Genomic DNA, 24,578 nt, shown 5'->3' with positions numbered 1-24,578 from the left:
TTTGAATCCCCTCTCCCACCACCACCACCCCCCCCACCACTGAGTACTCAATACATAAATTGATCTATCCCCCACAAAAAAACTTTTTGAAATTCCGTACCTTCCCCCCTGAATTTCAGCATCTTTGACCTTCAACACCTTCCCATCCTCCCCACAACCAATAGGAATAGTTTTCCCCACTCCCCCGCCCCACCCTGATAACTTTAGTCTTCCCCCTCCCTCACTTGTGTCTCGCCTCGGAACTCCAAGTTCCGAAGAACAAAGAACAAAGAACAAAGATAATTACAGCACAGGAACAGGCCCTTCGGCCCTCCAAGCCTGCGCCGATCCAGATCCTCTCTCTAAACATGTCGCCTATTTTCTAAGGTTCTGTATCTCTTTTCTTCCTGCCCATTCATGTATCTGTCTAGATACATCTTAAAAGACTCCATCGTGCCCGCATCTACCACCTCCGCTGGCAATGCGTTCCAGGTGCCCACCACCCTCTGCGTAAAGAACTTTCCACGCATATCCCCCCTAAACTTTTCCCCTTTCACTTTGAACTCGTGTCCTCTAGTAATTGAAACCCCCACTCTGGGAAAAAGCCTCTTGCTATCCACCCTGTCTATACCTCTCATGATTTTGTACACCTCAATCAGGTCCCCCCTCAACCTCCGTCTTTCTAATGAAAATAATCCTAATCTGCTCAACCTCTCTTCATAGCTAGCGCCCTCCATACCAGGCAACATCCTGGTGAACCTCCTCTGCACCCTCTCCAAAGCATCCACATCCTTTTGATAATGTGGCGACCAGAACTGTACGCAGTATTCCAAATGTGGCCGAACCAAAGTCCTATACAACTGTAACATGACCTGCCAACTCTTGTACTCAATGCCCCGTCCGATGAAGGAAAGCATGCCGTATGCCTTCTTGACCACTCTATTTACCTGCGTTGCCACCTTCAGGGAACAGTGGACCTGAACACCCAAATCTCTCTGGACATCAATTTTCCCCAGGACTTTTCCATTTACTGTATAGTTCACTCTTGAATTGGATCTTCCAAAATGCATCACCTCGCATTTGCCCTGATTGAACTCCATCTGCCATTTCTCTGCCCAACTCTCCAATCTATCTATATTCTGCTGTATTCTCTGACAGTCCCCTTCACTATCTGCTACTCCACCAATCTTAGTGTCGTCTGCAAATTTGCTAATCAGTCCACCTATACTTTCCTCCAAATCATTAATGTATATCACAAACAACAGTGGTCCCAGCACGGATCCCTGTGGAACACCACTGGTCACACGTCTCCATTTTGAGAAACTCCCTTCTACTGCTACTCTCTGTCTCCTGTTGCCCAGCCAGTTCTTTATCCATCTAGCTAGTACACCTTGGACCCCAAGCGCCTTCACTTTCTCCATCAGACTGCCATGGGGAACCTTATCAAACGCCTTACTGAAGTCCATGTATATGACATCGACAGCCCTTCCCTCATCAATCAACTTTGTCACTTCCTCAAAGAATTCTATTAAGTTGGTAAGACATGACCTTCCCTGCACAAAACCATGTTGCCTATCACTGATGAGCCCATTTTCTTCCAAATGGGAATAGATCCTATCCCTCAGTATCTTCTCCAGCAGCTTCCCTACCACTGACGTCAGGCTCACCGGTCTATAATTACCTGGATTATCCCTGCTACCCTTCTTAAACAAGGGGACAACATTAGCAATTCTCCAGTCCTCCGGGACCTCACCCGTGTTTAAGGATGCTGCAAAGATATCTGTTAAGGCCCCAGCTATTTCCTCTCTCGCTTCCCTCAGTAACCTGGGATAGATCCCATCCGGACCTGGGGACTTGTCCACCTTAATGCCCTTTAGAATACCCAACACTTCCTCCCTCCTTATGCCGACTTGACCTAGAGTAATCAAACATCTGTTCCTAACCTCAACATCCGTCATGTCCCTCTCCTCGGTGAATACCGATGCAAAGTACTCGTTTAGAATCTCACCCATTTTCTCTGAGTCCAAGCATAACATTCCTCCTTTGTCCTTTAGTGGGCCAATCCTTTCTCTAGTTACCCTCTTTCTCCTTATATATGAATAAAAGGCTTTGGGATTTTCCTTAACCCTGTTTGCTAAAGATATTTCATGACCCCTTTTAGCCCTCTTAATTCCTCGTTTCAGATTGGTCCTACATTCCCGATATTCTTTCAAAGCTTCGTCTTTCATCAGCCGCCTAGACCTTATGTATGCTTCCTTTTTCCTCTTAGCTAGTCTCACAATTTCACCTGTCATCCATGGTTCCCTAATCTTGCCATTTCTATCCCTCATTTTCACAGGAACATGTCTCTCCTGCACGCTAATCAACCTCTCTTTAAAAGCCTCCCACATATCACATGTGGATTTACCTTCAAACAGCTGCTCCCAATCTACATTTCCCAGCTCCTGCCGAATTTTGGTGTAGTTGGCCTTCCCCCAATTTAGCACTCTCCCTTTTGGACCACTCTCGTCTTTGTCCATGAGTATTTTAAAGCTTACGGAATTGTGATCACTATTCCCAAAGTAGTCCCCTACTGAAACTTCAACAACCTGGCCGGGCTCATTCCCCAACACCAGGTCCAGTATGGCCCCTTCCCGAGTTGGACTATTTACATACTGCTCTAGAAAACCCTCCTGGATGCTCCTTACAAATTCTGCTCCATCTGGACCTCTAACACTAAGCGAATCCCAGTCAATGTTGGGAAAATTAAAATCTCCTATCACCACCACCCTGTTGCTCCTACATCTTTCCATAATCTGTTTACATATTTGTACCTCTATCTCACGCTCGCTGTTGGGAGGCCTGTAGTACAGCCCCAACATTGTTACCGCACCCTTCCTATTTCTGAGTTCTGTCCATATTGCCTCACTGCTCGAGTCCTCCATAGTGCCCTCCTTCAGCACAGCTGTGATATCCTCTTTGACCAGTAATGCAACTCCTCCACCCCTTTTACCTCCCTCTCTATCCCGCCTGAAGCATCGATATCCTGGGATATTTAGTTGCCAATCATGCCCTTCCCTCAACCAAGTCTCAGTAATAGCAATAACATCATACTCCCAGGTACTAATCCAAGCCCTAAGTTCATCTGCCTTACCTACTACACTTCTTGCATTAAAACAAATGCACCTCAGACCACCAGTCCCTTTATATTCATCATCTGCTCCCTGCCTGCTCTTCCCCTTAGTCACACTGACTTCATTATCTAGTTCCTTACAGGCTTTTGTTACTACCTCCTTACTGTCAACTGACCTCAATTGGTTCCCATCCCCCTGCCACATTAGTTTAAACCCTCCCCAACAGCGTTAGCAAAAGCACCTCCAAGGACATTGGTTCCAGTCCGGCCCAGGTGTAGACCGTCCAATTTGTAATAGTCCCACCTCCCCCAGAACCGGTCCCAATGTCCCAAAAATCTGAACCCCTCCTTCCTGCACCATCTCTCAAGCCACGCATTCATCCTGACTATTCTTTCATTTTTACTCTGACTATCACGTGGCACTGGTAGTAATCCTGAGATTACTACCTTTGAGGTCCTACTTTTTAACTTGGCTCCTAACTCCCTAAACTCTGCATGTAGGACCTCATCCCATTTTTTACCTATATCATTAGTGCCTATGTGCACAATGACAACTGGCTGTTCACCCTCCCCCTTTAGAATGTTCTGCAGCCGATCTGAGACGTCCCTGACCCGTGCACCTGGGAGGCAACATACCATTCGGGAGCCTCGTTTTCGACCACAGAACCGCCTATCTACTCCCCTTACAATCGAATCCCCTACGACTATAGCCTTTCCACTCTTTTTCCCGCCCTTCGGAACAGCAGAGCCAGCCACGGTGCCATGGACCTGGCTACTGCTGCCTTCCCCTGGTGAGCCATCTCCCTCAACAGTATCCAAAACGGTATACTTGTTTTGGAGGGAGATGACCGCAGGGGACTCCTGCGCTGCCTTCCTGCTCTTTCTCTGCCTTTTGGTCACCCATTCCCTTTCTCCCTCAGCAATCCTAATCTGCGGTGTGACCAATTCACTAAACGTGCTATCCACGACCTCCTCAGCATCGCGCATGCTCCAAAGTGAGTCCATCCGCAGCTCGAGAGCCGTCATGCGGTCTAACAAGAGCTGCAGCTGGACACACTTACTGCACGTGAAGGAGTCAGGGTCATCAGCCATGTCCCTGAGCTCCCACATTGAGCAAGAGGAGCATGATACGGGTCTGAGATCTCCTGCCATTTTTAATCTTAAGTTTAAACTTAGTTAAATGAAAAAGGAACGAAAAGTTTTTACCAATCACAATAAAACCAGAGAAATCGAAAAAGCCTTACCTTATAAACACCCCACCGAGTCCTTTTTTTTGGTTAGAGGAGGAGGGCGGGTGGGAGACACTACAAGTGTGGTGTCTCGGGTTCAGAAACCGCCCAAGTATATAGTGTTTTACTTACCCAGCAGCCCCCTGGCCTCCGCCGAAAAACAAAAGGAAATTAAATTTACTTTCAAACGGACTTTCCCAGCTGCTCACTCGCTCACACGCTGCTCCCGAAAAAGCTGCTGCACTGAAAGAAAAAAAGCTGCTGCACTGAAAGGTGCGCAAGTTGTGGCCAGTGGCCGTAAAATCAGTGTGGGATGGCCACTAGCGACAGGTCGGTACATTTGCCTGCTTATTACCCTCATATGAATATTTTAATGAAGGCCCCGCCGCTTGGCAGCAGGGGGCCGCACCAAGGCATTGCCGCTGCCACTAATATCCTGCGGGGCCTTCTCGGCAGTGTGGTTTGTGGCGGGCCGCTCCCGCTAGCAGTTTACAGGCCTCCCTACCACAACCCACGCCGTCGAGAGGCTAGTAAAATCCAGCCCCAAGTCTCTGATGAGGAGTTTTTAATAAGAGACATTTTCTGTGCAGAAAGCCAGTAATCAGAAGGAATAGAGACCCAGACCAGCAAGAAGAAGCACCCTGCCAGAATACCATCTTTAAACTACTGTTACGACCAGGTGAAAGAGGTGTCCACGAGTCCCTTTGAGCCTTCAACTGGTCTTACTGTAACAGGATTTAATTTTAAACACACCGTGTTTTGAGCTCCCCCTTGGTGAATCCTTGTTCATTGCTTTCAATTATAAGGCAAAGAAATGAGCACAATAGACTTTCTTAGGTTTGAAGAAGAAAGGTGAAATTTTGTTAATCTTAAACTAAAAACTCTAATCCAGTTAATGCCTACGGATACACGCCGTGCCCCACACTAGCATGCACACATGATATGCACATGCAAATAGAGACAGAAAAGAGCAGAAGAAAAATAAAATAGAGAGATTTGAGGCAATCTCTGAAGAGGGGTTTTGTTACTGTGCTTCGAGCTCGCTGTAGTCCTTGCTTGTAGCTAGATCTTGCTTTTCATTGGGGCCCAGTATTCTTCTTAAACCTTGTTCACTGTCGGAGACTTTTCTCTCTTGGGGTTCATATGCCTTCAATGGGAGACAGTTTTCAGTTCCATGGGAAAGAGATGGAAGCAGACAGGAGAGGCTGCGGCAAGCTAGCCATGAGAAGTCTTGTCAGTCCAGGAGCGAACAGCTTTCTGAATTCCAACACTGTTTCTGCAATTTAAAACTCCCCTAGCTGGCCAGCAGGTGGTCACGTGACCGTGGTTTGACCAGGTCTCTTCTGTGTATTGGGACATCTTAGCAGTCAACTAGCTGCTCCACCTTCAACATCTGGTAATCAAAAGTCCACTGTGGATTGAATGTGTCAGGGCATGGTCTTCTGTCCCTTTTAAGCACTGACTGTAAATATGCAAATATCAAGGGTCTGGTGTTGCTTTCTTTTAAAAAGCAGGTTCTTTCTTTACTTCAGTAAAAGTTAAAAAAATTAATGGTCATGTGGCGAAACAAATATGCCTCATTCTTGGCAGGTGGGAGCCGACACTACCTCGAGGCAAGGACAAACGGTGACCTTGAAATTCCCGATTTGAGCAATTGTAACGGGATGTCTGCTATTTTATTGTAACTGAGATTTAACCAAAGAAGTTTGCAGCTAGGCATCCGTCCACTGGAAACTTTACACAGTTTGACATCAGAGAATCAGGAAAAAGGAGAAACAGGCCTTCACCATTTTTTTTAACTCTACTTCCCAGGGAAACAAACAAGGTTTCACAATGAACTCTTTGTTAACACCATCAGACCTGAATGCATGCTATCTTTTAATCTCTATCTTTTCTTGTGCATGTGCATTTGTGCGTGTGCATGTGAGTGTGTGTGTATATGTGGGTGAAATTGTGAATTTTCAGGTATTGTTTGATAAACATTTATCTTTCTTTAAACCTACGAGAAAACTGGTCATTTGTCTGTTTATTGACCATTAAAACGCTCAATGGTTAAAACACAATTCTAATAAAAACACACGGCCTTCGGTCAATTGAGAGGTGAAAAGTGGAAGTCATCCCTATCATTTCCCACCTGTCCGTAACACAAAATAGACATTCCATATCCACACAGAGCCGTACAATCTCCTTGGAGAAGTTAAAAACAAATCAAAGACCCAGGCCAATTAAGGGGGAAAAAAGTCTGGAAAATTTCTTTCCGAACCATTCAGGTGATCAAAACCACGAGATCACATTGACTCTGGTTTATATAACAAGAAAACTACCTCTTGTATGAGGTGTCTCCTCCTCACACAGAAACAGTTCCAGATCTACATTCACTGCAGGAGCCAAGAACCTGGTCCACAGGCCCACTATTCTTTGGGAGACGAGAAACCATCCACCAAACTAGTTCTTCCTTTACGTAACTTGTAAGTGTGACCACTGGTCCATGCTAAACAATCCAGGTGAAATAATTGATCCACATAAACACAAAGTCAAGTCTTTGTTATTTTATAAACCTCGGTCAAATCACTCATGAGTCTATGCTATTTAAAGTATAAAACACATCTCTTTGAGCCTATCTGGATAACTATGGTGCTTTAAACTAGGAATTAATCTAGTGGCCCTCCTCTACATCAATTCCAAAGCCTCAATATCCCCCATCATGTGAAGTGACCACAACTGGACACAGTATTCTAACTGAAACTGGCTGAGGTATAGAATACAAAAGCAGGGATGTAATGCTGGAACTGTATAAAACACTGGTTAGGCCACAGCTGGAGTATTGTGTACAGTTCTTGTCACCACGTTATAGGAAGGACATAATTGCTCTGGAGAGAGTACAGAGGAGATTTACAGGAATGTTGCCAGGGCTTGAAAGTTGCAGCTATGAGGAAAGACTGGATAGGCTAGGGTTGTTTTCCTTAGAACAGAGGAGGCTGAGGGGTGACTTAATTGAGGCGTCCAAAATTTTGAGGGGCCTAGATACAGTAGACAGGAAGGACCTGTTTCCCCTAGTGGAGAGGTAAATTACCAAGGGGCAAAGATTTAAGGTAGAAGAATTAAAGGGGACATGAGGAAAAACTTTTTTACCCAGAGGGTGGTGGGTGTCTGGAATTCACTACCAGGAATGGTGGTGGAGGCAGAAACCCTCAATTCTTTTAAAAGGTACCTGGACATGCACCTGAAGTGCTGTAAACTGCAAGGCTATGGATCAGGTGCTGGAAGGTGGGATTAAATTGGGCAGCTAATTTTTTTCCCCGGATAGCACGGACACGACGGACTGAATGGCCTCCTTCTGTGCCATAATTTTTCTATGGTTCTATGAAACCTAACCAAGGTTTTGAACAAGGACAAAATGGTATTCTTAGTTTTGTACTGAATTGTTCAGTGAATACAACCTAGAGTCCTGTTTGTTTTAGCTATAGCCTCATAGCATTGGCCATGAACCTTTAGACATTGGTGCACTGTAATACCTTGATCTTTCTCTTTCACTACTGACTTGAGTTCTGCTTCCTGTGGGGTATATGTATATTGAGCAATAGGTTTGCCCGCATACATCACTCTAACTATTCTATGTTACACAGAGGGGGCTAGAAATTTAGTTGTTCCAATTTTTAGCCACGGGGATCGTGATTAGTGACCTGTCCACGCCTGTTTAGATTGAGATGGGGAGTATGCAAATTTGGTGTACCCACTTCAGCAGCATGATTCTAACAACTGGATGAGCAGGCCTCGCGCTGCTGTCTTCTTCCTAATGCTGCCAGCTGCCTCTGCAGTGTTGATTCAAAAGCTGCCCCCGCGTGTGCCCTTCTCCTCACAGAACACTGCACTGGAAGCGGCTGCTGGTGGAGGGCATCCAACAAAAGTGGCGCTAGGCCTCTGTACCATGCAGCACAAGTTTGTACCCAATGTATCAAATACAGGCTTATTCCCCCAACACATTACGATCTGTGGCAAGAGGAAAACAATTTACGCAGCAAGTTGTTATGACCTGGAATGCACTGCCTGAAAGAGTGATGGAAACAGATTCAATAATAACTTTCAAAAGGGAATTAGATAAATATTTCAAGTAGAAAAATCTTGCAGAGCTATGAGGAGACAGCAGAGTGGTGCAACTAAAGGTACAGCTCTTTAAAAGAGTTGGCACAGACATGAAGGGCCAAATAGCCTCCTTCTGTTCTGTATCATTCTATGGTTCTTTGATTTTATGATGCTAGTATATGTTGTATTTTAATTAAGATATGTGCTAGTGTTACGACTTGAGAGATCCACAAACTTGCAAATCATTCCCCCAACATCTACACCTAGGTTACTAGCACATATTGGGAGGATGCAAATTTTAAATTTGAGGCATTGGGTGAATTAAGAGCCAATGTAAATCAGCAAGGATAATGCAGATGGGTAAATGGGACATAAAGGGCAGAATCTTGCCACCTCGTCCCTGCTGGAACGGCAGGACCATTTTCGGGTCTGGAATCCGACTTTCTGGATAGTGTGCATGGCAGTTGTTCTTTACCAGAGAAAAACAATTGTCATTCCACCTCAGGGTTCCCCAATAATTAGGGACGGCGGACGGATGATAAGTCAAATCAGTCAAAGGAAGAATTTCAATTTAAAGGTACCCTGGCATGTGTCAGATAAGCTCACCAGCACTTAACCTTTTCAGGCTGCAGCAACCACAGAAATGGAGAGGAGACTTGGGAAGGCTGCCCTCTCGCTCTTAGCTGGAGGTCCTGCTGCAGGATCTGAGAGACTGCATTGAGGGGAGCCCAAGAATGGCAGAAAGAGGACAATTTTTCCAGCCAAGCAGACATGGACCAAGTGGCCAAGGAAGTGAGCAGCAGAGGTGTGGTCCCTCCAATCTGCAGACAGTGCACCAATAGGATTTAGGACCTCAGGAGGGCAGGGAAGGTGAGTGACAAAACACTTTCTGCTGCCAACCCCAACACTGACTTTCCCAGCATTCTCCTGCACAGGACAACACACCTTGCAGCTGCACTCATTCCTGTCTCTCCAGGCATGTCATATACCCATTTGAGCAGCCAACATTCACACTCAACATCTGCCTAATGCCCTCTCACACCCATGCCTCAAAGTCACCCTCCACAAATTGTGTCCTTCCCTCCTCTCCACAGAAGCCATTATGATCACTCATATCTCTGCTTTCTCTCCTTGCAGAAGAAAGCACACAACTTGGCAAGAGGCAGAGACCCAGGGGGCATGGTCCTCCAGTGACAGGCACCATCTTGGCCATTGGGTAATGTGTGCCCACTTGCTCCACTGGGATACTGGTCTTGTTCCAGGAGGCTGCAAATGTCAGTAGTGACCTCCTAAAACAGCATGAGTCTCCTGAAGTACTGGTGCTCAGACATGTTGAAAGAGCTGATCGTCTGCTGTAGACCCTGTGTTGGGGGTCTCCCCTCCTTCCAGCCAGATCTCAATGTCCATCCCATCTGCCCTGTGGAGGTGCATGTGGCTGAGGAGAAGACAGCTGATGATGCTGCTGTTGTTTGTCCTGTTGCTGCTGGAGCTGTTGACAGTGATGTGGCCTCTGGTCTTGACTCTCAGCGGAGGTGGAAGGTGGAGTTGCACAAGCTGCGCCATGCCCTGCTGAAGACTGAGAGCAGAAAAGTGCAGCTGAACGTGAATGAAGTGGAGGACAGCTGAAGTGTCTTCCAAGAAGTTGGCAATTGCCTGTCAAGCAGTGATAGCACTTTCCCGGAGAAGAAGTGCTGTGAACAGCAGTCTCTCAATAGCCATGGCTGGAGGTCTTCAGTGTAACTGATCAAAGTCTCCTTTTTTTTCATTCATTCATGGGATGTAGGTGTCACTGGCCAGGCCAGCATTTATTGCCCATCCCGAATTGCCCTTGAGAAGGTGGTGGTGAGCTGCCTTCTTGAACCGCTGCAGTCCATTTGGGGTAAGTATACCCACAGTGCTGTTAGGAAGGGAGTTCCAGGATTTTGACCCAGCGACAGTGAAGGAACGGCGATATAGTTCCAAGTCAGGATGGTGTGTGACTTGGAGGGGAACTTGCAGGTGGTGGTGTTCCCATGCATTTGCTGCCCTTGTCCTTCTAGTTGGTAGAGGTTGCGGGTTTGGAAGGTACTGTCTACGGAACCTTGGTGCATTGCTGCAGTGCATCTTGGAGATGGTACACACTGCTGCCACTGTGCGTCGGTGGTGGAGGGAGTGAATGTTTGTGCATGGTGTGCCAATCAAGTGGGCTGCTTTGTTCTGGATGGTGTCGAGCTTCTTGAGTGTTGTTGGAGCTGCACCCATCCAGGCAAGTGGAGAGTATTCCATCACACTCCTGACTTGTGCCTTGTAGATGGTGGACAGGCTTTGGGGAGTCAGGAGGTGAGTTACTCGCCTCAGGATTCCCAGCCTCTGACCTGCTCTTGTAGCCACTGTATTTATATGGCTACTCCAGTTCAGTTTCTGGTCAATGGTAGCCCCTAGGATGTTGATAGTGGGGGATTGAGCGATGGTAATGCCGTTGAATGTCAAGGGGAGATGGTTAGATTCTGTCTTGTTGGAGATGGTCATTGCCTGGCACTTGTGTGGCGCGAATGTTAATTGCCACTTATCAGCCCAAGCCTGGATATTGTCCAGGTCTTGCTGCATTTCTTCACAGACTGTTTCAGTATCTGAGGAGTCACGAATGGTGCTGAACATTGTGCAATCATCAGCGAACAACCCCACTTCTGACCTTATGATTGAAGGAAGGTCTATGATGAAGCAGCTGAAGATGGTTGGGCCTAGGACACTACTCTGAGGAACTCCTGCAGTGATGACCTGGAGCTCAGATGATTGACCTCTAACAACCACAACCATCTTCCTTTGCGCTCGGCATGACTCCAGCCAACGGAGGGTTTTCCCCCTGATTCCCATTGACCTCAGTTTTGCTAGGGCTCCTTGATGCCATACTCGGTCAAATGCTGCCTTGATGTCAAGGGCAGTCACTCTCACCTCACCTCTTGAGTTCAGCTCTTTTGTCCATGTTTGAACCAAGGCTGTAATGAGGTCAGGAGCTGAGTGGCCCTGGCGGAACCCAAACTGAGCGTCACTGAGCAGGTTATTGCTAAGCAAGTGCTGCTTGATGGCACTGTTGATGACACCTTCCATCAGTTTACTGATGATAGAGAGTAGGCTGATGGGGCGGTAATTGGCCGGGTTGGACCTGTCCTGCTTTTTGTGTTTAGGACATAACTGGGCAATGTTCCACATTGCAGGGTAGATGCCAGTGTTGTAGCTGTACTGGAACAGCTTGGCTAGGGGTGCGGCAAGTTCTGGAGCACAGGTCTTCAGTACTATTGCCGGAATATTGTCAGGGTCCATAGCTTTTGCAGTATCCAGTGCCTTCAGTCGTTTCTTGATATCACGCGGAGTGAATTGAATTGGCTGAAGTCTGGCATCTGTGATGCTGGGGACTTCAGGAGGAGGCCGAGATGGATCATCAACTCGGCACTCCTAGCTGAAGATAGTTGCAAATGCTTCAGCCTTATCTTTCGCACTGATGTGCTGGGCTCCCCCATCATTGAAGATGGGGATATTTGTGGAGCCACCTCCTCCAGTTAGTTGTTTAATTGTCCACCACCATTCAGGCTGGATGTGGCAGGACTGCAGAGCTTAGATCTGATCTGTTGGTTATGGGATCGCTTAGCTCTGTCTATCGCATGCTGCTTACGCAGTTTGGCATGCAAGTAGTCCTGGGTTGTAGCTTCACCAGGTTGACACCTCATTTTGAGGTATGCCTGGTGCTGCTCCTGGCATGCCCTCCTGCACTCTTCATTGAACCAGGGTTGGTCTCCTGGCTTGATGGTAATGGTAGAGTGGGGGATATGCCGGGCCATGAGGTTACAGATTGTGGTTGAGTACAATTCTGCTGCTGCTGAAGGCACACAGCGCCTCATGGATGCCCAGTTTAGCATTGTTAGGTCGGTTCGAAATCTATCCCATTTAGCACGGTGGTAGTGCCACACAACACGACGGACGGTATCCTCAATGTGAAGGCAGAACATCGTCTCCACAAGGACTGTGCTGTGGTCACTTCTACCAATACTGTCATGGACAGAAGCATTTGCGGCAGGCAGATTGGTGAGGACGGGGTCAAGTATGTTTTTCCCTCGTGTTGGTTCCCTCACCACCTGCCGCAGACTCAGTCTAGCAGCTATGTCTTTGAGGACTCGGCCAGCTCGGTCAGTAGTGGTGCTACCGAGCCACTCTTGGTGATGGACATTGAAGTCCCCCACCCAGAGTACATTTTGTGCCCTTGCCACCCTCAGTGCTTTCTCCAAGTGGTGTTCAACATGGAGGAGTACTGAGTCATCAGCTGAAGGAGGGCAGTAGGTGGTAATCAGTAGGAGGTTACCTTGCCCACGTTTGGCCTGATGCCATGAGACTTCATGGGGTCCGGAGTCGATGTTGAGGACTCCCAGGGCAATTCCCTCCCTATTGTATACCACTGTGCCGCCACCTCTGCTGGGTCTGTCTTGCCGGTGGGACAGGACATACCCGGGGATGGTGATGGCAGTGTCTGGGACATTGTCTGTAAGGTATGATTCCGTGAGTATGACTATGTCAGGCTGTTGCTTGACTAGTCTGTGGGACAGCTCTCCCAACTTTGACACAAGCCCCAAGATGTTAGTAAGGAGGACTTTGCAGGGTCGACAGGGCTGCGTTTGCCGTTGTCGTTTCTGGTGCCTAGGTCGATGCCGGGTGGTCCGTCCGGTTTCATTCCTTTTTATTGACTTCATAGTGGTTCGGTACAATTGAGTGGCTTGCTAGGCCATTTCAGAGGGCATGTAAGAGTTAACCACATTGCTGTGGGTCTGGAGTCACATGTAGGCCAGACCAGGTAAGGACAGCAGATTTCCTTCCCTAAAGGACATTAGTGAACCAGATGGGTTTTTACAACAATCGACAATGGTTTCATAGCCATCATTAGACTGGCTTTTTTTAATTCCAGATTTATTAATTAAATTCAAATTCCACCTTCTGCTGTGGTGGGATTTGAACCCATGTCCCCAGGGAAATACCCTGGGTCTCTGGGTTACTAGTCCAGTGATAATACCACACCGCCACCGCCTACCCCCCGCCAGTTTCAGTGAGGAAGCATTTCCTGCTGTGGAATCACCTCGGTGACCCTAGTGAATTGCTGACAGGTTGGGAAACAGGTTCCATGACTGGGAAATCTAGGATTCAGGCTGAAGCAGCTCATAATTGGTTTCTTAAAAACATCGACTTCTTAATTACTCACTTATCAGATCCAAGCGGGTTCCCCACCTTCCTTCAATCCTGCCCCATTGAAAGCCAGAAGACGGTGTCGCAGCCCCAGGACATTGCTGCAGAAGTTCCTCAGGGTCTTGTCCTAGGCCCAATCATTTTCAGCTGCTTCATCAATGACCTTGCCTCCATCAGAAGGTTAGAAGTGGGGATTTTCGCTGAGGATAGCACGATGTTCAGTACCATTCACAACTCCTCAGAAAATGAAGCAGTCAGTGTCCATATGCAGCAGGATCGGGACATTATTCAGGCTTGGGCTGATAAGTGGCAAGTAATATGTGCCACACAAGTGCCAGGCAATAACCATCTCCCTTTGACATACAATGGCATTACCATCGATGAAACCACCACGATCAACATCCTGGGGGTTACCATTGACCAGAAACTGAACTGGAGCAGCCACATAAATACTGTAACTACAAGAGCAGTTTAGAGGCTGGGAATTCTGTGGCAAGTAATTCACCTCCTGACTTCCTGTTACAAACAGGTGAGAAAGAGGTCTAGGGCTCCCTTTCAGCCTTCACCTGGTCTTACTGTAACAGGGTTTATTTTTAAACACACTGTGTTTTTAGCTCCCCCTTGGTGAATCCTTGTTCAGCGCTTTTCAATTATAAAGTAAAGAAACAGGCTTTCTTAGGTTTAAAGAAGAAAGGTGAAATTTTATTCAACATAAACTTTAATTCGGTTAATGCCTACTGATATATGACGCGCCATGCTGGCATGCATACGAGATACACAGATGCAGATAGGGACAGAAAGAGCAGAAGAAAATTAAAGTGGAAAAGTTTCAGGCACTCTGTAAAGAGGGTTTTTTTTGTTCTTGTGCTTTGAGCTCACTGAAGAGTCCTTGATTGTCGGTAGATCTTGCATTTCGTTGGGGCCCAGTATTCTTCTTAAACCATGTTCACTGTAGGAGACTTTTCTCTCTTGGTGTTCATGTGTCTTCAATGGGTTTTGGAGTTCCGTAAGAAAGAGATGAGAGCAGACAGGACAGGAGAGGAGGTCTTTTCAATCCAGGAGCAAAGAGCTTTCTGCCAGTTCAAACACTGTCTCTCCAATTTAAAACTCTCAGTTCAAACTCTGCAACAGCCAGTCATGTGACTAAGCTGGTCTATTCTGTGTATTGTATTGGTGCAGAGGATAGCTCCTTTGTACAACGCTGTCTGTTCATATGCAAAAATATCTTTCCAGCCAGGGGCCTGGCAACCTCTTGTAATAGGCCTTCTCTTCTTCCCAGTAACAATTTGAAATTTAATGTCCATGTGGTGAAATTAATGTGCCTCATTCTTGGCAGGTGGGGGCCTGCATGACACCTCCACACCAAGGGGAATAAAATGTGATTTTTAAAAAGGTGCATTTCATTAAAAGGGTGGAGAGAAAATATAAGATACAGAAAACCATGCATTTCTCTCATTCATTTCCATTCATTCATAAATCCTAAAGCTTATTAAAACTGGACTTTCTTGGTGACAGTGCTGCTTTAATATCCCCTTTTTGACATCCCAGTAACCATGTGGTTCATTGGGGATGTTTTTCTTCAGTTTGCCCATTGCCATGACTGCCTAGGGTCTTCGTTTCTGTTGAGGGCTGCCAAGGGGGGGGGGGGGGGGGGCGGGGAAATTAGATTTAATTAGCACTAAGTTTTTTCCAAGAGAATCAGTTGTGGGCGGGTCTATCCTGAACTCTCTTTCAGTGCTTTGCTGAGTCATGCAAAGGCTTTTGACTTCAGAGGATGGGTATTTCCCTTGGGGGAGGATTTTTTGTTAATCTCCCCTTTGTTCTCTGGGACATTCCTGCCTGCAGGTAGTTGTGCAGACTCTGCCGCAGTCCCCTGCGGCACTTCGACTAGGTGAGGCATCACCATCACGAATTCTCTGTCCTCGAGAGGTCTTTCTTTGTCTCCACAGGTTCCTGTAAATGCTGTTAGCAACTCTGGTGCGGTGCTTCCAGAGTCTGCATTTACATAGGAGGATGTGGGGTCTATCTTTTCAAATTTTTTGGGGTTGGATGACCGGGCAGTAGGGATTTTCATCCGGGATTCCTCCTGGACTTCCTTTAACCTGCCCGCTTGGTCACATTATCCACTTCCTTGTCTAAAAGTTTGCCAGCCTTGTGACTGCCTGTCCCCTTTTGTTCTCGGTGGGGGTCCCTTAAAGTTCACCAGCCCTCTGCTGGAGGGTCCTTCTAATTCCAGTACAGGACTCAGGGGTGCAGGTTTCACTGTAGGTTGGGGTTTCCCCTCAACCCGGCACATGTGGCAATTCTTGCAGTACTCCACCACATCTTTGTGGAGTTTTGGCCAGTCAGTTTGGCTGTCTTATGCGTGCTTCAGTCTTTCGTATACCAGCATGTACAGCCACTGTATTCTCTTGGGCCCTTCTTAATATTTCTCACTGGTACCTCTGCGGCACCACTAACTGGTGAACTACTGTCCACTCCTTGCTCTTAGGTCTGTGAGGAGAACTCCATTTCCTCATCAGTACCTCATTCTTTAAATAGTGGCAATCAGGCACTCCCTCTGCTCCACTTTCATACTGGGCAGCCTGTGCTAACTCTCACAATACTGGGTCAGCTCGCTGAGCCTCAGCTAGGGAAAATCCATTTAATTCATTCCCTGGGGCTCCTAACTTTCCAAAGAAAGTCTCAGACAGACAGACCTGGTCATCTGCCTGCAGTGCCAATTCAGTCTCCTCTGGGGGAGCTGGCTTGATTATGGCCTGGTCCACTACACATTCAGGGGTCCGTCTCCTGCCACTGCCCTGTCTCTCTGACCTCCTGCAGCCTTTCTTTCACTACTGGGGGGGCTACCACCTTCGCCCCCGCCAGATCATTACATAGGGACAGGTCAACCACATCCACAGGCAAACTAGGGACAATCCCTACAGTCACCAGTCCCGAAACTAGGTCGCACTCCAAGTGCACCCAGTGTACAGGTACAGGTACAGGCATACACTACCCTTCAATTCCATTCATCACCATTTTGGTGTTCACTGCACTCTCTGGGGGAAAGATCAGGCCTTTTCCTAGTTAAAGGGATCTAGTGGCCCCTGTGCCCCTGAGAAACACTATGGATTTGATGCCCCATTCGAGAGGTATGGGGTTACTTTCCCTTCAAACACAAAACCCTGATAACCCTCAGGAATCCTATTAAATTTTCCTGCACTTGCAGCTGTAAGCTTCCTGGGTTGCACCCTTACTGCAGTTAAAGCCATAGCTTGTTCTCCTGTGCTTTCCGTCAGGTTCCTGTCTTCACTGAGCAGGTGTGCCCTGATTAACCCTACCGGTTTTCCCTTTAGTTTCCAGCAGTCAGCTTTTAAATGTCCTGCTTTATTACAATGGAAGCACACAGGTCTCTGGTCTCAATCTTGTGCACAGCACCTTCCTTTTTGGCTGGTGGAGGGCCACCTGTGTCTCCTGCTTTCCTTTCTCTCCCAGGGCTGTCTGGGCAGATATCACCTTCCCACCATCTGTCCTTTTCGGATTTGTGGGGGTGATCAGGAAAGGTTCTCCCCTAGGAAACTGACTCATAAATTAAAGCAAACTCATTGGGCAGAACGGCCGCTTACCAGGCTCTCTGAACCAGCTGCTCCTCTACATGGGTCTTTATGGAGAGTGGGAGAGATTCTTTAAATTCCTCTAACAGAATTACTTCTCTGAGATTCCCATAGCTGAGCTGTACTTTAAGAGCCCTCAGCCACCGGTCAAAAGCCAGCTGCTTACTTCTTTCAAACTCCAGATAAGTTTGATCAGCTTGCTTCTTGAGGGTTCTAAACTTTTGGCGATAGGCTTCGGTTACTAATTCATATGCCCCGAGGATAGCATTTTTGTCAGTTCATAATTTGATAAACTCTCATCTGGCAACAGGGAATAAACCTCATGGGCTTTTCCAGTTATCTTGCTTTGTAGCAAAAGAGACCAGGTCTCCGCTGGCCATTTTAGCTGCCTTGCCAATTTCTCAAAAGACACAAAAATGCCTCCACATCTTCCTCATTGAATTTTGGAATTAGTTGAGCAAGTTTTAGCAATTTTATACCCAGCCCTGAAGTATGCTCCTCCATATTGGCCGTGCTTTCACTGGGGTTACTTTGTTGCCTCCTAGTTAACTCATGCCACCTTAGCTCTCTTTCTTCGCATTCTTTCTGGAATATTCTTTCTCTCTCTCTTGTTCCTCCTGCTGTCTTTCAGTTTCTCTTTCTCTTTTCCTGTCTTCTAATTCAAGTTTCCTTTGTTCCAATTGTATCTTTGCTAGCAGTACCCTGTCTGGGTCTGCTTCTAACACTTCCTAAGCTTCTTCAGATTCAAGGGAAAAATGGTTGGTCACTAGCCTTAGGAGTTCAGATTTCCTAGCCTTGCCATATACAGTGATCCCACACTGCTCAGCCATTTTCCTCAACTCCTCCATAGACAGTGCTTTTAACTTATCCCAAGTTACTTCACCCTGGTTTGGAGAGCTACTAGCTTCAGTTGCAGACATGTTAGCATTTAATCACACACAACCACAAGAAAACCTGTATTAAAATCTTGCTTTCTTTTGATTGGGAACAATTTGGCTTCCCACTTCCAATTTCTCTCATGTGTCTGTGGGTCAATTATGGATGCTAGCTGCCACATATCTGTTATGACCAGGTGAGAAAGAGGTCTAGGGTTCCCTTTCAGCCTTCACCTGGTCTTACTGTAACAGGGTATTATTTTTAAACACACAGTGTTTTTAGCTCCCCCTTGGTGAATCCTTGTTCAGCGCTTTTCAATTATAAGATATAGAAACATATACAAACAGGCTTTCTTAGGTTTAATGAAGAAAAGTGAGATTTATTAAAGCTTAAACTGTAATTCGGTTAACGCCTACAGATACACGACATGCCCATGCTAGCATGCATATGAGATACACACATGCAGGTAGGGACAGAAAGAGCAGAAGACGAATAAAGTGGAAATGTTTCAGGCACTCTGTAAAGAGGGTTTTTTGTTACTGTGCTTCGAGCTTGCTGTAGAGTCCTTGATTGTCGGTGGATCTTGCGTTTTGTTGGGGCTCAGTATTCTTCTTAAACCTTGTTCACTGTAGGAGAATATACTCTCTTGGGGTTCATGTGTCTTCAATTGAGTTCCGTGAGAAAGAGATGAGAGCAGACAGGACAGGAGAGGAGAGGAGGTCTTTTCAATCCAGGAGCAAAGACCTTTCTGCCAATTCAAACACTGTCTCTCTAATTTAAAACTCTCAGTTCAAACTCTGCAACAGCCAGTTAGTCATGTGAGTAAACTGGTCTGATCACGTCTGTTCTGTGTATTGTATTGGAGCAGGGGATAGCTCCTTTTTTCCAACACTGGCAACCCCTTGTAACAGGCCTTCTCTTCTTCCCAGTCACAATTTGAAATTTAATGTCTATGTGGCAAAATTAATATGCCTCATTCTTGGCAGGTGGGGGCCTGCATGACACTCCCCAAAGCCTGTCCATCATCTACAAGACAGAAGTCAGGAGTGTGATGGAATACTCTCCACTTGCCTGGATGAGTGCAGCTCCTACAACACTCAGGAAGCTCGACACCAACCAGGCCAAAGCAGCCTGCTTGATTGGCACCCTATCCACCTCTTAAACATTCACTCCCTCCACCAACGACGCAAAGTCGCAGCAGTGTGTACCATCTACAAGATGTATGGCAGCAACTCACCATGCCTCCTTCGACAGCACCTTCCAAACCCACAAACTCTTCCATCTAGAAGGACAAGGACAGCAGATGTATGGGAACACCACCACCATACCACCACCTGCAAGTTCCCCTCCAAGACACACACCATCCTGACTTGGAACTATATCGCCGTTCCTTCACTGCTGCTGGATCAAAATCCTGGAACTACCTCCCTAACAGCACTGTGGGTGTACTCACACCAGATGGACTGCAGCGGTTAAAGAAAGTAGCTCACCATTATCTTCTCAAGGGCAATTAGGGATGGGCAAGAAATGCTGGCTTTGCCAGCGATGCCCACATCCCATGAAAGAATAAAGAGTGTGGGATCATGTCGGGATCTTGACCCGACATCAATTTTTGGGACTTTCTCACCCTGCTGGCCATTGAACCCGCATTCAACGAGCTGGGAAAATTCAGCCCAACGTCTGCAAATTTGTTCAAGCACAAGGGTTTGAAATCTTTTTATTTAAGTTTCAATTAGATGACCTCTCACATATGGGTGGGCTTGAAACTAGATCATTGGCTTCGTTAAATCCAAATGGCATGCTAAAAATCTGAATAAATATGAATTTTTAGGTTTATTCTTTAATCTTTACATGTTGGTCATGTTCCTAGTCTATTTATTTCTTTCAGTTTAAAGTCCAAAATAACTGATTTTTATTAATTTTCTCTGAATTTTATGATTTTTGAGCTCTATTTACCAATTTGATCCAATTTTAGTTGCTAAAATAACTGAAAGACACTCGAAAAAAAAACTTTAACGTGTTCTGATGAAAGGTCTCAGACCTGAAATGTTAACTCTGTTTCACTCTCCACAGATGCTGGCAGACCTTCTGAGTATTTCCAACACTTTCTGTTTTTATTTCAGATTTCCAGCATCTGCAGTATTTTGCTTTTTAAAATTTATTTATTTTTTTTTTTATTTAGAGATACAGCACTGAAACAGGCCCCTCGGCCCACCGAGTCTGTGCCGACCAACAACCACCCACTTATACTAACCCTACAGTAATCCCATATTCCCTATCACCTACCTACACTAGGGGCAATTTACAACGGCCAGTTTACCTATCACCTGCAAGTCTTTGGCTGTGGGAGGAAACCGGAGCACCCGGCGAAAACCCACGCGGTCACAGGGAGAACTTGCAAACTCCGCACAGGCAGCACCCAGAATCGAACCCGGGTCCCTGGAGCTGTGAGGCTGTGGTGCTAACCACTGCGCCGACTTTTATGGTCTTTGCTGCAATCAATACCATTGCTTTCAGAGATTCACCGAATGCAATCCCCAAAATACTGGTAAAAAATTCTCATAAAATCCCAAATAATTAAACAGGAATCTGATTGACTTAAATATGGTCAGCCAATGGTTATGATGATAATATTAAATACCCATTAATTTGAAGTCAATTAATAAATCTGGAATTAAAAAGCTAGTCTAACGATGACAATGAAACCATTGTCGATTGTTGTAAAAACCCATCTAGTTCACTAATATCCTTTCGGGAAGGAAATCTGCCGTCCTTAACTGGTCTGGCCTATATGTGACTCCAGACCCACAGCAATGTGGTTTCAGTGCTGTATCTCTAAACTAAATAAACTAAACTATTAAATACCCTCTGAAATGGTCTAGCAAGACCCTCGGATCAAGGCCAATTAGGGATGGGCAATAAATGCTGGCCTAGCCAGTGACACCCACATCCTGTGAACAGATAAAAAAAAAGTGAGGGAATGGTGGAGTGAGAGGAGCCAGCCACAGCCCTGCTCAGGGAGAAAAGCTCCTCAAATCATAAAATAAAAGCAAAATACTGTGAATGCTGGAAATCTGAAATAAAAACACAATGTGCTGGAAATACTCAACAGGTCTGGCAGATCTGTGGGGTGAGGGACAGAGCTAGTGTTTCGGGTCCATGACCTTTCATCAGAACAAGCAAAGGTTAAAAACATAATAGGTTTTGAGCAAGTGAAAAGAGAGAGGAAGAACAAAGGGGAAGGTCTGTGATAGGACAAACACTGGGAGGGAAATGGAAAGCAATTCAGGTGAACAAGGTAAAAGAGACAAATGTAAATTCCAGTTGGAAAGAAGAGCAGAACTTCTACAACATGGTTGTCCAACATATGGCCAGGATCTGGCCCACCAAAGGTCTCCATCCGGCCGCGGATGTAAAGTGTACCCGGGCCATTCCTCATTCTCGCCAGGGGTCCGTGACTGGAGATGAGCAATTTTCCACTGGCATCTTCTTGCAGACCGGCTTTAAAAAAAAAGAAGTTAGTTTCACAGCTAACAGTGGGAACAGCTATTTTTAAAAAGCCTGCCGGAAAACCCCTAATCTGTCCGAAGTTGGGAAACGGCTGTTCCTGCTCCCAGCAGCTGTCAGCTGTGAAACTGACTTATGACTTTTTTTTAAAAAACTGATCAACCATCTGCTGAGCATTCCCGCTCTCTGCAACTGTCAGAGAAAGAGAGGGGGGCAGAGAGAGAGAGAGGGGGCAGAGAGAGAGGGGGGGTGGACAGAGAAAAAGAGGGAGAGGGAAAGAGAGCGAGGAGGGGACAGACAGAGAAAGAAAGAAAGGGGGACAGAGAGAGAGGGGTCAGGGAGAGAGAGGGGGCAGAGAGAGAGAGGAGGGTCAGAGAGAGAGAGAGGGAGCAGAGAGAGAGGGAGAGAGAGAGATCAGGATCACTCCTCACAGAATGACATCGATCCAGAATACTCTGCATCACTACAAGTGTGCGGGCAAACACTGACTACTCGTCCAAGCAAATAATGTCAGGTATCTCACTAAATCAGTGTCCAACATAGTGAAGAGAAATAAAAACAGAAAGTGCTGGAAATAGTCAGCAAGTCTAGCAGCATCTGTGGGGAGAGAAGCAGAGTTAACGTTTCAGGTAGGGCCTGCTGAGTATTTCCAGCACTTTTTGTTTTTTTATTTCAGACTTCCAGCATCTGCAGTATTTTGCTTTTATTATAGTGAAGAGAAAGTAAGTTAATAAATTAATCTTCTCATTTAAAGCTTCTTCACAAAAATGTACAATTGTTGCTATTTTGATTAATAGTAAGATACATTGTTATTACCTTTATCTTTCCAAAATTGTCTCACCGCCCCCGATTTAAGACAATAATTGTAATGTGGCCCGCACACGAAAAGATTGGACAAGTTCCATAAGGTAGGCATTCCTGGAAAGGCACTGGCAATGCTGGACTGTGGCCACGCCCACTGGGACTGGCCAGCGCACGCAGCCCCGGGCCGGCCCGGCCCATGACGTCATACGGTACCCACAGTTCAGTGCGAAGACAAGCCTGAATCATGGCCGAGAAGAAGGCGCCGGTTGATTTGGGGCTGTTGGAGGAGGACGATGAGTTCGAGGAGTTTCCAGCAGAAGGTGAGCAGTCTACACGCCATGTCCCTGCGTTGGACGGACATTTCCTCCTGGTCCTTTCTATCCAGCCCCCATCCCGGGCTGTGGCCTAGTCTGTACGTCAATCAGGCCGGTGCGGGGGGGGAGAGGGGAATGCGTGTGCTCGGAGCCCGGGTGACCTGGGGAGGGCGCGGGGGAACTGGGGGGTGCCGGGGCCGGACGGTGTCTCAGTCGTAGCGCCCGGATCCGGGTAACCGGTGCTGCGGGCATGAACCTTCTGTCGATTTCGCCAGTACATAGACAGGGCGGACAGCACATGAACTTCTGAGTTATAGTTGTCAGTTTAGGTACTTTCAAAAGCTACTTCAGACACGATGTGCCTGAAATTTATTATGTGAATGGTGTTTATACTGGATTTTAATTTTTAAAATAATGAGGAAAACACTGTACACTTAGTTATCTTTTTGTCTAGAGCTTGTTATTCTCTCCTAAAGTTATGTCTTTACTTGAAGTTGCCCTCCAGGGCTGAGCCAAATTAGTCAGAGCTTGGAATGTGAGTAGTAAACTATTTGGCTATGTGGTTCATCACTATTGTATGTGATTTTGTTCTTATTGGATATATACCTCCCAGTGAGGGAATCTGAGCAGATTGTTTCCCCTGTTTTCCCTAGCCAACAACAACTTGGATTTGTATAATGTATTTCCAAGGTATTTCAGCGAGAGTATATATCTAAAGGCTAGTTGAAAAAATGAGTTTTAAGCCCTTTAGGAATGAGGTGATGAGCAACAAGGGATTGGGGTTTTAGGGGAACTGAGTCACGTGACAATCCTCCACAGTAACATGAAGGGAAAGGAGATGGCCTGAGTTAGCAAAATAAAGAACGTGAGCTAGAAAATCGGCTGGAAAAGGTTGAAGGTGGGGCCAAGCCATAGAAGGACTTGTGAAAGATTTTGAATTCGATAGGAGCTTATGGAAGTCAATCTGCATGACTGAGCCTTAGTGGAGAAAAAACGCAAAATTTGAAAGATGCTGGACGTCTGAAACAAAACTCAAATGCTGGAAACACAAGTAAGGCATCTATGGCGATAACAGACAATCTCAAGTTTTAAGTCTGGATGCGTCATGAGAGCTGTGCAGTGGAGGACAGAATATGAAGAGTGTTGACTTAGATAAGTTGCAGTTTGTGTACAGTGGAGTTTTGGCAGAGGGCATTGGAAAACTTGAGTCTGAAGACTGGGCACGTGGGCAAGGGTTTCACCACCACTGGGGATGACAGTGGCAATATTGTGGCTGTTGGTGATTCTAGGAAGCCAAGGCCAATTATAACACCCTTACTAGCACCCAGACTGAGTTAGCTAACTGGGCTTGGATTGAGGATTGAACGTGGGATCTTGCTGGCCTATTTGCAGCTATTTGTTAAATACATTTATAGAGTTGTCGAGCTGCATTTCTGGTATTGATTTCGAAACGCAGTAAGCTAAATGACTCCTATATTGCTGCTTTAAAGCAGACATGTAGTGGGAGGACAGCAGGTTGTTTGCATTGAGATTTGTAACTACTGAAATGGTAGTTTCTTTCAGGTGTTATCAAAACACTTCTATAAATAGCATTTGCCTATATTGAAAATTGATAGTTCAACAGCTGATTAGTTTGAGTTATGAAAATGTTTTGCCTCAGTATTTACCAGGGAGACGAATAAGATGGGCACGCCATTAGAAGAGATCAAATCATTTAGGATAGAATGGGGGAAGAGAAATGATAAGCTAATCAAACTTACAGGATAAAAGACCTGGTCTGGATGGGTCGTGTTCGCACATGTTAATGTGAGGGAAGAGCTAGCAGAGTCATTTTAAAAAAAATATATTATCATTAGAAAAGAGAATAGTGCTG

General features: G+C 46.2%; 1 long non-coding RNA gene across 1 annotated transcript in view; it reads left to right on the top strand.

Annotated features, from left to right (window-relative positions):
* The first annotated feature begins 22,600 nt into the window (after nucleotides 1-22,600).
* Nucleotides 22,601-24,578, top strand: part of LOC137379867 (uncharacterized) — a 37,705-nt gene continuing 35,727 nt past the window's right edge. The window contains exon 1 of the long non-coding RNA XR_010976929.1: nucleotides 22,601-22,711. This is a non-coding gene — a long non-coding RNA (uncharacterized lncRNA). The remainder of the gene's footprint in view (nucleotides 22,712-24,578) is intronic.

The sequence above is a fragment of the Heterodontus francisci genome, chromosome 2 (genome assembly GCF_036365525.1).
Source record: "Heterodontus francisci isolate sHetFra1 chromosome 2, sHetFra1.hap1, whole genome shotgun sequence".
Lineage (NCBI taxonomy): Eukaryota > Metazoa > Chordata > Chondrichthyes > Heterodontiformes > Heterodontidae > Heterodontus > Heterodontus francisci.
The sequence above is the reverse complement of the archived record's forward strand: the minus strand, read 5'-3'. Positions and strand labels throughout refer to the sequence as shown.